Raw genomic sequence first — 15,035 nt, 5'->3', positions numbered from 1 at the left:
CACTTCCACGCGGCGCGTCGCTTGGCTTAAGTAGAATAAGACAACAAGGGTTAGACATCCGAGACCGTGCAGCATCTCGGTTTTTCAGTGTGCTTCCGAGTTCTCTCTCACAGTGGTTGGTGTGTATTGTCCGTGAAACTTGAACGTAGCCGAGGCAACGTTTTGTGTTCTTGCTTCGTGGTTGGTCCGCGTTTAGCACGTGTACTCCGTGGCGGAGAGTCCGTGGAGTTCGGTGGACAGAGAAAAGGAGGAAGGTGAGTGGAAGCAACAACGTCGTGGTTAGACGAAGCAGGGTGGACGAAGGGTGAGGTGATGGGGGTCGTGAATGCCGGCAGCATTCGTGATGACGTGAGCGTGACTCGCTTCCTCTTTCTCTCTTTCTGCTTTCTTTTTTCAAACGAGAAAGCCTAAACGTACGCAACCTCCGGTCCATTGACACGTCCTTTCCGTTCCTTCCTTAGGGATCGCACGTGATTCAGTTTCAGTGTACCTCATTTTTGTATTCTTTAATTTCTAAATGTCTCGCAACGACGGATTCATAAAAGCAATTTATCGAGTTAGTTGTTCTGTTCTTTAAAGATAAAATCGTGATAACTCTATACTTGAATATCGTTCGTCTCTAACGAAAATTCGTCAAGCTCCAGTTCACCAAAGTATCTTTGGTCAAACTTGGAGGAATAAAAACTCTCAATCGTTAAACTAACAATAGTTAGTTGATCAGCAGCCGAAACAAGGAGAATTCTCGAGATCGTGGTACCAGCGAATCAGTCTTTCGCAGCGATGCTTTTTCGCATGCAAATGCAGAGGCTGGTTGCGGGGGAGGAGGAGGAGGAGGAGAGAGAGAGAGAGAGAGTACTCTTCCCTTTCTTGAGCGCGCGAATCCGGTTCTTTGTTACGCGGACGAGGGCAGAGCTCTCTTCCTCGGTTTGATTGACTCGATGTCCTGTGGCTGGTGGTCCTAATGAGATGCGACGCTCGAACTTGAAAATCCTGCCGACAATTAGCGAGATTGTTCTCCCCACTCTCCGTCAGAGAAGCGAACGTTCGGCCAACGCGTTCTTCGATCGTCCTGTACTCGGCTTAATACCATATGCACACACGTGCCACGCGACCGTGCATTGACTCCGAAACGGCCTCTGATTCTAGAATATAATGCTTCCCCTTTCGTCCCGCCATTCTGCGGACGTGCTTCGAGGATGGCCACGTATCGCGGACAGAGAAACGCCCGATAGAATCTTCATCGTTGCTCGACTCTTCGAACTTTCCACTCCAATATTTATTTCCCTCGCCTGTTCTACGAAGTAACCGTGGTTAGGACAGTTCTTCGGAGAAAACCTGACGGCCAAAAAGAATTACAAGTGCGTAGGGACTTTTGTCAGGCCACTTCCGGGAAGGTGAAAGGGATGAAAGAGTGACACGAAGGTAAAATTATAGTTTAGTGTATTAAAAATAATTGATGATGCGACACAAGACAAATTAAAAGATAGAAGATTAAGATAGAAGATCGTTACTTAAGAAATATTCTCAGATGCTTTTCTCTCCTTAGTTTTCTTTTTTCGACATACACCGCTGACAGTAAGTAATAGGACACCTACTGATATTTAGTACGAATCAAATACTTCTCACTAAGAAATATTGAACGTAACGGATGCCCTAATGTTTATGGCTGGTGGCGTACGTACATTGAGATTCACGTCGTCAGATAATCCACGGATCCGAGAAAATATCTACGAAAGAATTTACAACCCACTGAAAGTATAGTAAAACCAACGAGCCAATTGCCTGGATAAAACTCCTCTTACGGGCTTCTGACTTTTCTTTTTTCCATTCGTCGTTCGACTCTCCTCGTGCTCGTCCGATCAATTTATCCGCGTCCAGCTCGCTAAGGGATTTCAAGAGACGCTGCAACGTTTCCGCTCGTTAATCAGCGATTTATGCAAAGAATATCGAGCCGCGAGTCGCGAATAAAAACCAGCCGAATAAATTATCGAATTTCGTAAAAGGTAGTAAGAAACTAAGTACTTTGTCCGCTGTTGAACGTCGGTTAACAACTTTCGGCTTGCTATTTATTTTATCGAAATAACTTTGTCGCAACGAATTATTGTTTCTTGGATACAATCTCGCATTCCAATTAGTACCATTGGCTATCTATGACACTGAACTATAATTCTGAGTACTAAAGATACAAACATATTTAATATATCGTTCATCTTATTAGCGTCGTGGCAACGGTTGTTCACCTCGCTGTTCTTTTATTATATATTATAGCTTCGTACATAAAACACCGAACGAAGTAAAATTTGTTCGAATTTTCCAATAAATGTAATCGTGTCCTATGATGGATGGTACTTACGATCGACAATATGTATATACCTGTTGAGGCGTTCTAGAATCAACTCTGCAGGCTGGTCGATTACAAGATCACGCGTATCGAGAAACGAAGGCGAAGCCACCGGCATCAATCTCGAAGATTCCACCGGTTGATTATAGTACAGGCGAGTTTTCTCTTTGGCTAAACTTCCTGTCGCCATCTCTGTCGGTAGTAAGCCTGGCATACGTATTTTTATGGAAATGTCATGATCGTAGATTGGCGTACCGTACGTAAATGCTGTGCTTTTTCATGCATATATTTTACTGGAGAGTTGCTCGCGTGGCTTTAGCCTGATGTGGGCCATCCCGAAGTGGTCCGACCTGTATAATCACTGGCGAATTAACGTCCTGAAAAATCAAGGCCATCGTTGATACAACGACTCGCGCCACGCTTTCTGGGTGTCCTCGATCGAAAAGATCGAACAGGCTAATCCATTCAGGGGATCGGAATCGTTTGAGCGAAGCCGGATGTGTCGTCCATCATCGCGCACATGCGATTAGCCTTAATAGCCATTATTAAAGGCACATTCGCACATTAGAAAGCTGGTTACCCCGGTGAGCATCGATTATGACACTGTGGTAATAAAAGACAATAGCAAAGAATAGGCTATTTTCGACGCCGCTGGAATTCCTGTAAATCATATAGCCAGTGATCGCAAGGTCTTTTTTACAAGGTCTTTAATTACAGATTTCTTGTTTGATGAAAAAGGTCTACGGAGGTAGTTGTAGAAAATTTCTTTATTAACGAAATCTATGTAATTACAGTATCTGCTGTATGATAATCTTCTTCGATTAATAATATAATATTTTATTGTGCGAGAAGGAAGTAAAAGGAAATATGACAAATAAATTTAGTTACGTTATCAGAGATACTAAAATGAGAATCCAAATCGCCTACCATAGTTCGTGGTCTACAAATTGGTATTCAGATAGTCTGTTTGAGGTTAGGGGCCATGATAGTTCCCACGCTGGTCTCGTAATTCAAGGATGATACCATGAAGAAATTTTTTTAACTGTAATACGGTCTCGTATAAATTTTACGATATTGTAGTATGGTCTCGTATAAATTCTACAAAAGGTGTAGTTTGTGGTACGTATTTCCGGTCTCTTAAAATATTAGTTTTCATGACATAAATGACGTCCATCGTTTATTCCATGTCTTGTCTAAGATCGGTATACGTTGATACGTACCAGGATTGATGCTTGATTGGTCTTGTAAATCTGAATTCTTGATGATCGTAGACATAAGTTAAGATATATTTTGCTGCTAAAAGTTATTGGCATACAACGTTGGTACTCTGTTGTCGTAACTTATGAAATATTATATAAATGTTAATAGCTACGGTATCCCTATCAAGTGTCTACTACGTAATTATACTTGTGTAAATCATTATAATCTACACATATGCGATTAACAGAAGTTTTGTTTTTGCGGCTAGCTCGAAATTGGTCGTTAACGATCTTCTTCGATCGTTAACGCCTTCGATGTTCACTTACAACGCAAGGTGTTCTTTCCATATTTATATATCCATAGAAACCCAAAGGGATTTGTCCGAATTAACTCTCGTCCTTCTTATAATATCCAAACGATCCGCGGTTCGATATTTGCTTGAAATAAATGACTCCTTAAACAGACCCGTCTAATAGCGAACTTGGAAGCGACCGAAGGTAAGCACGCTTCTCCGATATTGGCTAGGGTTAATTACGGCGCGGATATGTTCTCTGCTATCTTAATAATAACCCTTAAGTACACGCGGAGGGGGGCCCGCAACGAACATCACACAGCTACGTAATCGCACATGGATATGTTGTACATGGTGCGGATCGAAGGAATCGTAACGATTTCCTGTAATACTCGGTACTGATGAGATAACGATATACCGTTGGTTAGTGATAAGCCAAGACCAGACTTGATTACCGCTCTTCCACTTTTCTACCAATATCTTTTCTACAATACCAACGCGTAATCATACGTTTCTACTCGTCCTCGATATACAGTACTCTGCAAAAGTTAATAATATCACAACGGCAACTAAACGTACTTTGAAGGAACGTTTCTACGTTTATTGCCCTTCGATGTAATGATAAAGGGATTGCGTAGTAGGATTAAGGATTAACAGTAAATAGATGTATAAGAAAAGGTGTCTTGAAGTATAAAATGTATACAGCGCGGTAGAAAAGTCGTAGATTATTTATGTTGCTGCTTCGACTATACAACACGTATATATACTTTTCGTGGGAAAATTTCTGTGTCTTCTTACGTGGAGATAAATTTTAAAACTACTTTTGCACGACGCTGTACATGTACTTTCTGGTCACGTTTTCTCCTGACAGGAAACATTTTCCAAACAGACTGAAATTAGAATTTTCTAACGGTACGGTATCGATACTTATCGTTGTACATACGTGCTCTCCCATCGCACGCGTATTCGCGTATAACAAACGAGCACGGATAAGACCCTCGTTTTTGTTGTTCTTCTCTTTCTCCTCTTTCTCCGTTTATTTTCCTTGTCGGACGATAATGATGATTTCCGCGGAGTAATTGCGATATAATCGCTAGGTGACGTCAAACGGACAAGGGAAACTCGCAGTTAAACTCCTCGCTATTAGGTACGTCGCGTCGTTCCATTGATTGCTCGTGAGTACAATGTTACACGCGTCCTACTAGCGATCGGCGTCTGCACGCAACCAACCGGCAGGATTAATAGTCACCGATTCCGATTTTTCGCGCTACGCGTTACGCAAATAATCAGTGTGTAACGTTTTATGGCGGTTCGAAGGAGGTTGGTGGTTCACGCGTTGAACATCGCCATTACAAAGCTGCCATTAAGCGCGATGACAAGCGACTGCTTGAGTTCCTCGGCCGAGGCGAATGAAAGGCCTAATGCTGGCATGACCGGGCAGAAATATCGAAAGGAGGGGGCCATTTCATTTTTTAACGACCCCAGCCGTTTAATAAGACGCTCATCCCCTCCTCCTCTCCGAGGGGGATGCTTGAAAATTTCGCCATAACTAAAAGCCAATTAACGACAAAGAAGAAAAAAGAAAGAGAGAAAGAAAGAAGGGAGAGAGGAACCAGGAACAGACAATGTTGCAATCTGTTCACCTGTACACTCATCGTCGACGTCGACGTTAATCTGTAATAACGATCTTCCGATCGGTTGGCTGATGCGGTGATTGATGGCCACGCTGATCGACACTGTCGACAATGCTTCCATCCGACTTAGGTGTTGAGTAATGAATGCAGCGATACTCTCTCGTCGCACACACGTACATCGTAACACCGTTCATAATCAGGTGAAAAGGAAACTGTTGCGATAATCAGGGGATTACGATAAATCAGAGTGTTTCGGCTTTTGATGAATTTCCTTTTGATGAATCGTAGAGACCTGTTGATAGAGAACTCATAACCTTTCTATAGTCTAGCAACAGCGAGACTTGATTAAATCATCAAATGTAGCGGGTACTATATTTAACATCGTGGCTGTTATTACGCGCAACGCTTTTACAACCATAGCAAGAATTTTGAGTTCAAACTTTTGCATCTCGTGTCATAGACGTAAGATAGTTTAAAAAAGCAATTATTTTCTAAATAGTTTCTTACACCACGAACAGGTTAACCAGGTAGCTTGCAGGCATAACAGATCATTTCAAACTTCAAATACAGAAATTCGTTCTGTAAAACAGAAGACAAGCAAAAGTTAACCGTAAGACGAGGTTTTACCGGACAACCGTTAGACAGACTCATTAAAGATTATCAGTCTCTTCGAAGAAGAAGAGGAAGAAGAAGCTAGTCCGTGCAACATGTACCTCGTTAATCCTTTCACCTAAAACGAGAACCATGTACAAGAGCCTACCTCTTTCAACGAAAGAAAGCACAGATGGTTTGTTAACGCTACTAGTCCACTCTGGATCGATTAAGAAACGCAGACGAAAGAACAATAGAAGGAACGAGGAGTGTACAAAGATAGCAGATGCAATTAGAGCAGACTCGCGCGATTTATAATCCTTGGAGACCACTTAGGTTATAACACAGCGTTCGTGTCTCAGGGCGAAGGACCCGGTCATATAATACCGGTACTTAGATCCCGTCCACGCGTCGCGTCGCGCAATGAAAACGCGGTGGAATAAAAGCCGTACAATGGCAAGGATACGCAACGTCCGGTGGACCATGGCCCTGAGCTCGGTGGGTTATTATACCGGCGTGCTGCTACGGCTGGCTGAAAAAGCCTCTTGAATGTAATCAGCCGCATTCATCCTGCCACTCACTTCTTGCCAGCTTAGAGGGGGCCTTCGGTGAGTGCGTTCCGTGTTTACAAGGTGTACTGACCCGCCGCAATATCGCTATTGCCCGGTGGATTCAATGGATGGAACGCGCGAACGATACTCCACTGCCTGGCCTTCGTCAAGGGCGTTAATGAGCTGGATGGAATTGTTCTACAGAATGGTCAGAGATATCTATGGGAAATGGAGAAAGTGTTAGATAAGGAATTAAAAGGTATTATATTCTTCGACAGTCACGATTATGCCGATCATTTGTGGAGGCATCGTTGGAAGCAAATTGTTACTATACGATATCCTGGTGTGGATTATTGATACTATTCAAGTATGGTGTGTGGGGGGAACAACATTTCTTTTATGATCGAAATCGAATCGGATACTGAGAATGCATCCGATTATTAACTAGTACTATAATAAAATATTCTGTGGATAGGGGAAGTTGTCTGTCATAAAAGTTATCATACGAAGTATTAGGTTGTCCGAAAAGTCTTTCTTTCGTAAACGTGTTTTTTTACAACAGTGCACCTTCGCAAAAACGTGAAACCAAGTCTGTGAAATGTCGCGGTGTTTATCTCAACAGAACAAAATGGATCGTACGTAGTTCGACAAAATAATATAAAACAAAAAACGTTGACAAAATAATATAAAACAAAAAATTTTGAAATTCGATTAATATAATGGTGAAATTTGAAAATGTTTCGTGTATGGTATAACATGCTCATAAAAGTGTATCTCCAAGTGTTGGAATACTTTCGACAACCTGTACATTATAACGTGACGCAGCCCGTTTCTTTTTTGCTCACTAGCTTCCTCCAGCTGCGAATTATTTAACTTTTTAAACAATTATAAGAAAAAAATCCAACAGCCTCTAGTCGCTCGAGTTCTCATGTGGCGTGTTAGACTCCTGAGTAGCCAGGCAACCTGGAGCACTAACTCACACCGCGGTTACGTGGCTGGATTTACGAGCATGCGAACGTATTCACGCGACGCGAAAACGTGGCTACGCAAGGCTCGGGACACGCGTTATTTAGTTTAACGATCAACCTTTATGTTCAACGTGATACCGTACAAGTATAAATTGCGACCGTGCCCTGTGTCGCAGATTGCGGCCTGCCCTTTTCCTCTATCGCCACCGAGCTTTATGCTCCGACGATATTTTCTCTCTTAGCAAAGGCGAGTAGCGTGATCCTGTAGCAATTTCGCTGTAGAAGTTAATAGAATGGAAGTATCGCTCTTTCAAAAATGTTAATTTAAACCTTTCGTTATACGATAAACAATTTTTATTAGAACATAAAATTAAATATCATAGTGTGTTATATCGCGACATTTTAATATACCTTATGTATGCTGTACTCCCTAGAACGAAACATAAAATTTGCGTGGCGGTCAACGTGTTAATGGACTACGCTTCAACTTTCACGGTATATCATCGTATTTCCACGAAGGCGAGTAAATTTCGACGACCGCAGAGGATCTCCAATAAAATAACTTCGATCTCGAGTTGTCCGATAAACGAACTATCCGTCATGATTCCCAGTTAAGAGGAAAAGTTCGACAACGCTGGGCCGTTAGGTGGTTATTAATGAAGGGACACACGATGGTTGGAAGCTGGAGATGCTAGTGGAAATTTATTCGATGTCCTCGATATGCACGATAACGATATCTCCGTATTGTCGGACGTTGGCTGGCTTATTCGTGTTTGATTAGAAATATCTCAATGGCTTGTACCAGGGGGGATTACAGATCATCGTACTCGCATCAAAGTTAAGTGCCTGTCAAGGGGAACTATAGACGCGGAAGAGAAGGTGGTCTCAACGCGGACGACTAGGCGCTGCGTGCTCTTAAGCGACTAATGGTGATTTATAGGGAGACAGCGACAGCTTGTTTGTTTGTTTCCCACTCCGTACGACTCGTGAACTTTGCAACATCACAATTAAACGATCTCGTACGACGCATCGTAATCGCAATATTCATTTCTTAATCGTCTAATATTTCCTTGTTAGAAACGTCTATTCCTAAAACATTCGAGTAGTCGTCGAAAGGATTTGTCTGTTCCGATTGTATATTCTTAGAAAATCCTGAGTAAAGTTTCTCCTTCGTTGGGTATAACGAAGTACGAGTACGTACCTGATACATTTATTTATTTTATATACGTATCTAATATCATAATGTCTTAGTTCGCGAATTTAATTTTAAAAGCTGGTGAAGATAGCGAGACAGTCGATCAAAGAATTAAAATTCCAATCACCTGGACACATCATAATAATATAATACGTGCGTATTACTAACAGTCGATCGAATGCATTCTGCGTGTTCTCTAAGAACGATCCCAAGAAAAGGTAGCACCTGCGAGCGAGCTATTATTAGCCTTCCTTTAAAACGTGTATAGATCATCGTGTTACGCGTGCTTTACGATCACGCCAGTAATACACACAAGTGTTTCCTCTCTCCATTTCATTCCCCCGCGAACGAAGAACGCCGACGAACAGAAGAAAACAACGATCTCCAACCAAACTAACAGCTTCTAAAGAAACTCTCCAAGAAAAACATGAAACTTTCAGTATGCTATGCAGTGAAACATCAAAGTTGATCGAGGATTCTCGTAGTAGCATACGCCTGTACGTATCTATAGGCTACACGATGCTTCATTTAGGAGCATTTATCGAAAATATGTTTGCCGAGGGAGGCGGTTTGATATCAAAAGGACTGGACGATGCTTTCGGTCTCTCAGGTTCGATGGATGCGAAACGTGGGCCGATCAGGAGCCAGGATCTTTTTCGAGGATGTGTCTTCGCACCTACGGCGACACGCGGTTGACGTGGGACGGATTGAAAACGGTCAATGGTTAACAAGCAAACGCCAGGCTGGGAACACCGGTTGACTATTATCGACGTTCCGTATCCGATACGGTTGACAGTCTTAAGTACGTACACGGTCGACTATTCTCCGTTCTTCGTTGCTATACTACTACGTGTTCCAAGTCGAGGCTATAGAATGGCTAACAAACGACTCAAGGGAAACGAGCAAAGTGGAAGAAAGTTAATCGAGGCGAGGAGACGCGGAGGACCTGCCGCGAATTCCACCGGTACCGTTTGTCAGTAAGGACGACGTTTCCTCTTTGGTGTTCCATCGAACACCTCCGCTCTTCCCACGTCTCTCTGTTGGTCGATCGTAAATTGGCCAGCGTCGTTTTCCTCTCGAAAGGCGTCAACTGCGAGATTTACGACGTCTACCGACCTGGCCAGATTTTGCTGCGACAGCTTCGTGCTTTTTTTTCCCCTGTCCTCTCTTTTTCTCTGAGATCTTATTTCTTTTTTGCGCTCTGTGTCTTCGGTTTCGTAAATTTGTTTTTAGTTACGACGTAGATATTCACGAAACGGTTTCTTGAAAGACGATAGAAGAGATTCGACGAGGTGTCGTTGACATTCCGCATATCGCACTCGACTCCCCTTAATTAGGACATCTAATATCCACACGCAGATAGCAATCAGGCTATCGCGGTTAATTAACATTTCTCCCGGATATAAGCGTATACTTTTTTACGTTCACTGAAAACTCGTTCCGCCACTGGTCCGTCCGGTACCACCACGAGCTCTCCTTCCGAATTAAATTAAATTTCTATCTCAGTTATAAGAGCGAAAGAGGCGCGATTTTCACCGCGATTCTAGCGTGTTGTCGTTATCGGTTCATTCTGATAATAATTTCTTCAAAATTTGGTAATTGCACGTACTACTCTACATACGAACAAGTCTGATCTGTTAAAGTGCAGGAAGCAGACGAACGAATCTAAACTTTCATTGAATACTAGAACTAACTAACTAACTAAACTTGCATACTAGTACAAATACTTCCAAAATTCTCCAACAGAAATTTTCTTACTAAAAACCATCTACTCGATTTATCTATTACTTTCTAGGAAATGAATCGATGAATGTAAACATTAAACAAAAATACCTTCCAAATAGTGGATATCGTTTAAACAAGTCGACGCAACCTATTAAAGTACAGGAAATAAAACAGTGAGCTCAAATCTAGTTTTTCCGCTGGTACATGTATAAACACGAGCGGGTTGTCCCCAGAGGATCATCAAAGCGAGGAGAAGGAGTCCGCTGGTCGGATCAGAAATGGCTTCTTAAAGAGAGTTGTTCGTCCTCCGACGATCATTAACGGTGCTGGGCGGCAGAAAGTTCGCGATGCACGGTTTACGTCGGGAGCAAAGAATGATTTCCGGTCCTTGAGACACGCGGCTAACGAACCGCGATATCCGGTGTCCAGACATACCCGTATCCGTTTACCGGGTGAACACGGAGGGTGGCCAGTTCGTTGCGTATCCTCGCTTTCGTGTCCGCCTGCTCCGATCCTGCGTGTACGTTCGAGTTCGAGGTATCGTTTTCTGGCAGAAGAACGATTCTCCTTGGACACGGTCCAGGAAACAATGCCGCCAACCTACGTGACGCGGTTTCGATCATTGGAGATCGAGAATATTCTCGAAAAGATGTCTGAACGACCTTAACATTTTTTTTTTTTAATAATTTTTTACTCCGAGTAGTAGAGTTCTGTTCTGAGTAATCAAGTTTTCGTAATCGAAGCGTTGAAGTGGTAGTGGTATCCAGTATAGAATTTATATTCTCATTATTATTTAATATATTTCTTAGCCCACGGTCTCGTCGCATCTTGACGGATAAATAATTATTTCAATTATCGATGCAAACGGTATAGAGTTTTTATTCTTTGCTGTAAAAGAGATCGTTCTTTACATTTGCAAAACTTACATCGGTTATCAGTGAAACTTGTCAGCTAGTCAGATAAATAGCGTGTGATTTCATTTTGTTTGGTAAACTTGTATTTGCAGGTAGCTAATTTTGGAATATTTCTGCGAAAATAAATTCATCGATTTTTCAAACTCCAATCTCTAGACTAACGACTGTAATTTATCATCAAATAGGCGTGGTTTTGTTAAATTCGATAATAAGTAGATTTACTAGTAATTTACAGATATGAAGGCATCGAGTCTGAGAATTACTGAACTTCTTTTAAATCTATTAAGGTAATAGATGGTTGATGTACTGATCGGACATTGAGCATCGTCTTCAGTATCGATTTCATACGATGTAGATCTCTTCTGTGGTCCCGATCACGTCTTGTAACTATTCTCGACGAGGAGATAGAAGCAGATATTGGGTGCGCGGCATGGCGCGCTCGCATCGCGATCATCATTCGATAAAACGTGACTCTACGCATGAAATGATTATGTTATCTACATCGCGGTGTATCGCATGCATTACCTTAATGACGCAATAAATTTTGCCATTGAGTTATGCGCGCGGGCTAGCCGTAAGTATCGCGGCATAATGAACGAAGGCGACGTTCCCCAATAAATTATAACGTTAGTCTATTAATTATCATTATCAATGCGGAAGTTCCTACATGGGTAGTCGCGATTCCAAATTTTTCTCAGCCGACCTGCGAGTTCGTTTTAATTGAATGAAGAGCCTCGCCCCTTTGCCAATATTACTCAATTAAAATGGTTTCGTTACGTGAATAGGATCTATAAGACCCTCGAAAGACGCGCGATGCATTCTACGTACGAAGACCACAGGAAGATACAAGTTATACTTTTCTTTTTCGTTTTTCTTTTATGCGAGCAATTTTAAGATCCGATACTTTGTCATATTATCAAAGCTCCTTTTTTTTTCTTAATTAAATTCCGCTATTACTATATCATTGTGACACGTCACGATATTTTTTTTCTTCCTTTTGGCCCGCAAAAATGGCGATTACAGATAATGCAGTGGAACGGGCGTTGTTTAATTAAAACGATTTATCCGCGTTAAAATTTATTTCTGCCGCATCGGATGGACATCAGGCGTTAAGACGCATGACCGACGCATTCGCGATGCTACGGCGAAGATTGCAAGAAGAACAGATAAACACGCAACAGGGTCATGTTCTCTCCGCTCCTCTTAGGTAACTGTGGAGGACGATTTAACGTGAAACAATCAGAAACGACGTAGCCGACCGCATTATGACCGCCATAATTCCACGACCAAGCACCGTAGATCCGGATCTGCACTACGTCCTTATTCCTCTGATCGATTCGATTCGATTCTCTCCGCGTTTCGTCTGTTGTTCGATGAACCGTGTACGTCTGTAGTATTCTGTCTTTTGGTAATATCGAATGGAAAATTGACTCTGTTCTTTTCAATTATTCTTCACGTTCGTATCTCTTTGAATCGTAACGACCAGGCGAAATAAAATATATCTCAGGGATATTTTTAGTTTTGATATTAACATTATTTATTAATCAATATCTATCCTTTATTACGATACAAAAACATACTGTCTATTGAAACATAATTTTCACTTTCAGGAGACCAGCAGAGTTAAAATATTGTGCTGTTCATAATTTGTGCAGCGAAACTACCGGTCTTGAAAGAGAAAAATAATGGCAACCTTCATCATCTTTACGATGCAAGGTTTATCTCTGGAAAACTCTTCCGTGTTAATGACAGTAATCCCATGAACGTAGAAATGTATTTTCTTAACCAGTTATCAACTTGTTTTTTGCATTCATTTCACTGTCCGTTATTTGATCGATATTTTCTGGAGATCTCTCGTAGTTGGAATTTTACGTTACTCACTAGGTTTCCGCAGCAAGAAATTAAATGATCGCCGAAGAATTCGAATCCATTTAGAATAACGGATATAGCAGAGTAACTACATTAGCGCAGGAACACCAAAGACGACTTCTATTTGGCAGTGGTCTTAGATTCCATCACGGAAGCTCCATAACTTCAGATAACAGGTTTACTCCGGATGTTTCGTGTACGCGTATCGCGACTCAAATTATCGATCCTTTAATCCCGTAATTTCATTATCGCTATTAATCTCATTCACAAACTATAATTATCCGAGAACACCCAACTATGCCTCGATTAACATACTGGAACTGTCTTATTAGAAGACGAAGGCTCCCTTCGCTTGTAGTTTTCCAAAATTTTTTCCTTAGGTAGATACAGAGTTCTAAGAAAGTCTCGGACTATCTATCAGACGGATTATGCTTTTATCAATGAATATTAAAATACTTGATGTTATCAGAAACCTGTTCGTTCTTCTTAAGAAGTATTTAGTTCAAGAACTATTAATAATTTACCTAAAAGACATCTATTAAGTCAAGCTTTAAGATGGATGATTTCAGGTACATTTTATTTTTCGATTTTTAGGAATAGTATTTAACATCCTTCTGGTAGGATGGATTGGTCGGTTTTGTAGTACGAAATAATTTAATTCCTGAAGATTCGTTTCTATGTGACATGGTGTGAAAATATTTTTCAGAGACATTATTAATTGCCATTATAAAATTACAAATTTATTTATAAGAAGTTTAAAGACACAAAACGTAGAAAATACACCTAATATACGAAAATATATAAAATATCTAAAAAAAAGAAACAATTTCTTCTAACATTCCGTTTCTTCGATCGTATTCATAAAAACCTAAAATTGTTAGAAAAATATCCTCGCCTAAAGATCCCTATCGTGTATCATCTATGATTTTCACACACTCGTACAGATCGTCAGCTGTCTTTCTCATTCTCCATACTTAATAATTTCGATTTTTCTGACGAGTGCACGGAAAGTTCGTCGAAATCGTTTCGGGCAAAAAGCCGCGCACGACCGTTGCAAGTTCGCATGTACGTATCGTAAACGGTTGTTTTCTCATTGAGGCCAAGACTCGATGGACTCGGTTGGCGAACAACAATCAACCGCAGGGACCCTGTTACGCCACGGATCCAGTTTTTCGTGGAACTTACCTCCATCACGGTTTAACGATCGGACAGTGGCGCGTCGTATATACGAACGAGGGGCCCGATCTTCCACGCGTTACGTACATGTGTATACGTGTACAGTAGGACGCACAGAGACCGTAGAACGGAAAAACGCGGCTGCCTCGACGAGATGCGTTTTCCTTTCCGCTCGTTCCGAGCAGGCCCAGCAGGGTGATCGCTCAGGTAGATCTGACAGGCCGCAAAAAGGTTTGCCTGTAAAAGGTTTCCAACGCACGGTCTTATTGGCTTTATTTTAATTTCGTTCGGAATAATTGGTAGAGATCCGATCGACGTCTGTAAAAATGCTCGCACGACCGTCTTCGTACCGTTTCTCCCCTTGCTACTTAATGTTCTGGAAAATTGTACATCTTCCTTTTCTCTTTGTTACACGCACGTATATACCGAGGTGAAAGGAACTCCGTTCGACTTGCTTCTTTCGTCTCCCATGGCGGTTTTAGCGAAATTATAGGAGTCGTTTCAATTCATCGAGTTTACTTCAGATTGATCGTAGCAAAAATCACTGAAGATTGGATAGACGAACATCATCGTGCCTTC

The 15,035-nt window shown here is 41.6% G+C and overlaps 1 protein-coding gene across 3 annotated transcripts in view; it reads left to right on the top strand.

The window, feature by feature from the left end:
* Positions 1-15,035, top strand: part of LOC100642360 — an 86,480-nt gene that overhangs the window by 16,318 nt on the left and 55,127 nt on the right. The window contains exon 1 of one of the 3 annotated variants that reach the window (XM_048404409.1): positions 136-254. The exons of the other annotated variants lie outside the window; for them this stretch is intronic. The gene's annotated coding sequence lies outside the window, so the exon portion shown is untranslated. Of the gene's footprint in view, positions 1-135; positions 255-15,035 lie in introns of those variants that run through there. 3 annotated transcript variants of the gene reach the window in all.

This window comes from Bombus terrestris, chromosome 3 (genome assembly GCF_910591885.1).
Source record: "Bombus terrestris chromosome 3, iyBomTerr1.2, whole genome shotgun sequence".
Lineage (NCBI taxonomy): Eukaryota > Metazoa > Arthropoda > Insecta > Hymenoptera > Apidae > Bombus > Bombus terrestris.
The sequence above is the reverse complement of the archived record's forward strand: the minus strand, read 5'-3'. Positions and strand labels throughout refer to the sequence as shown.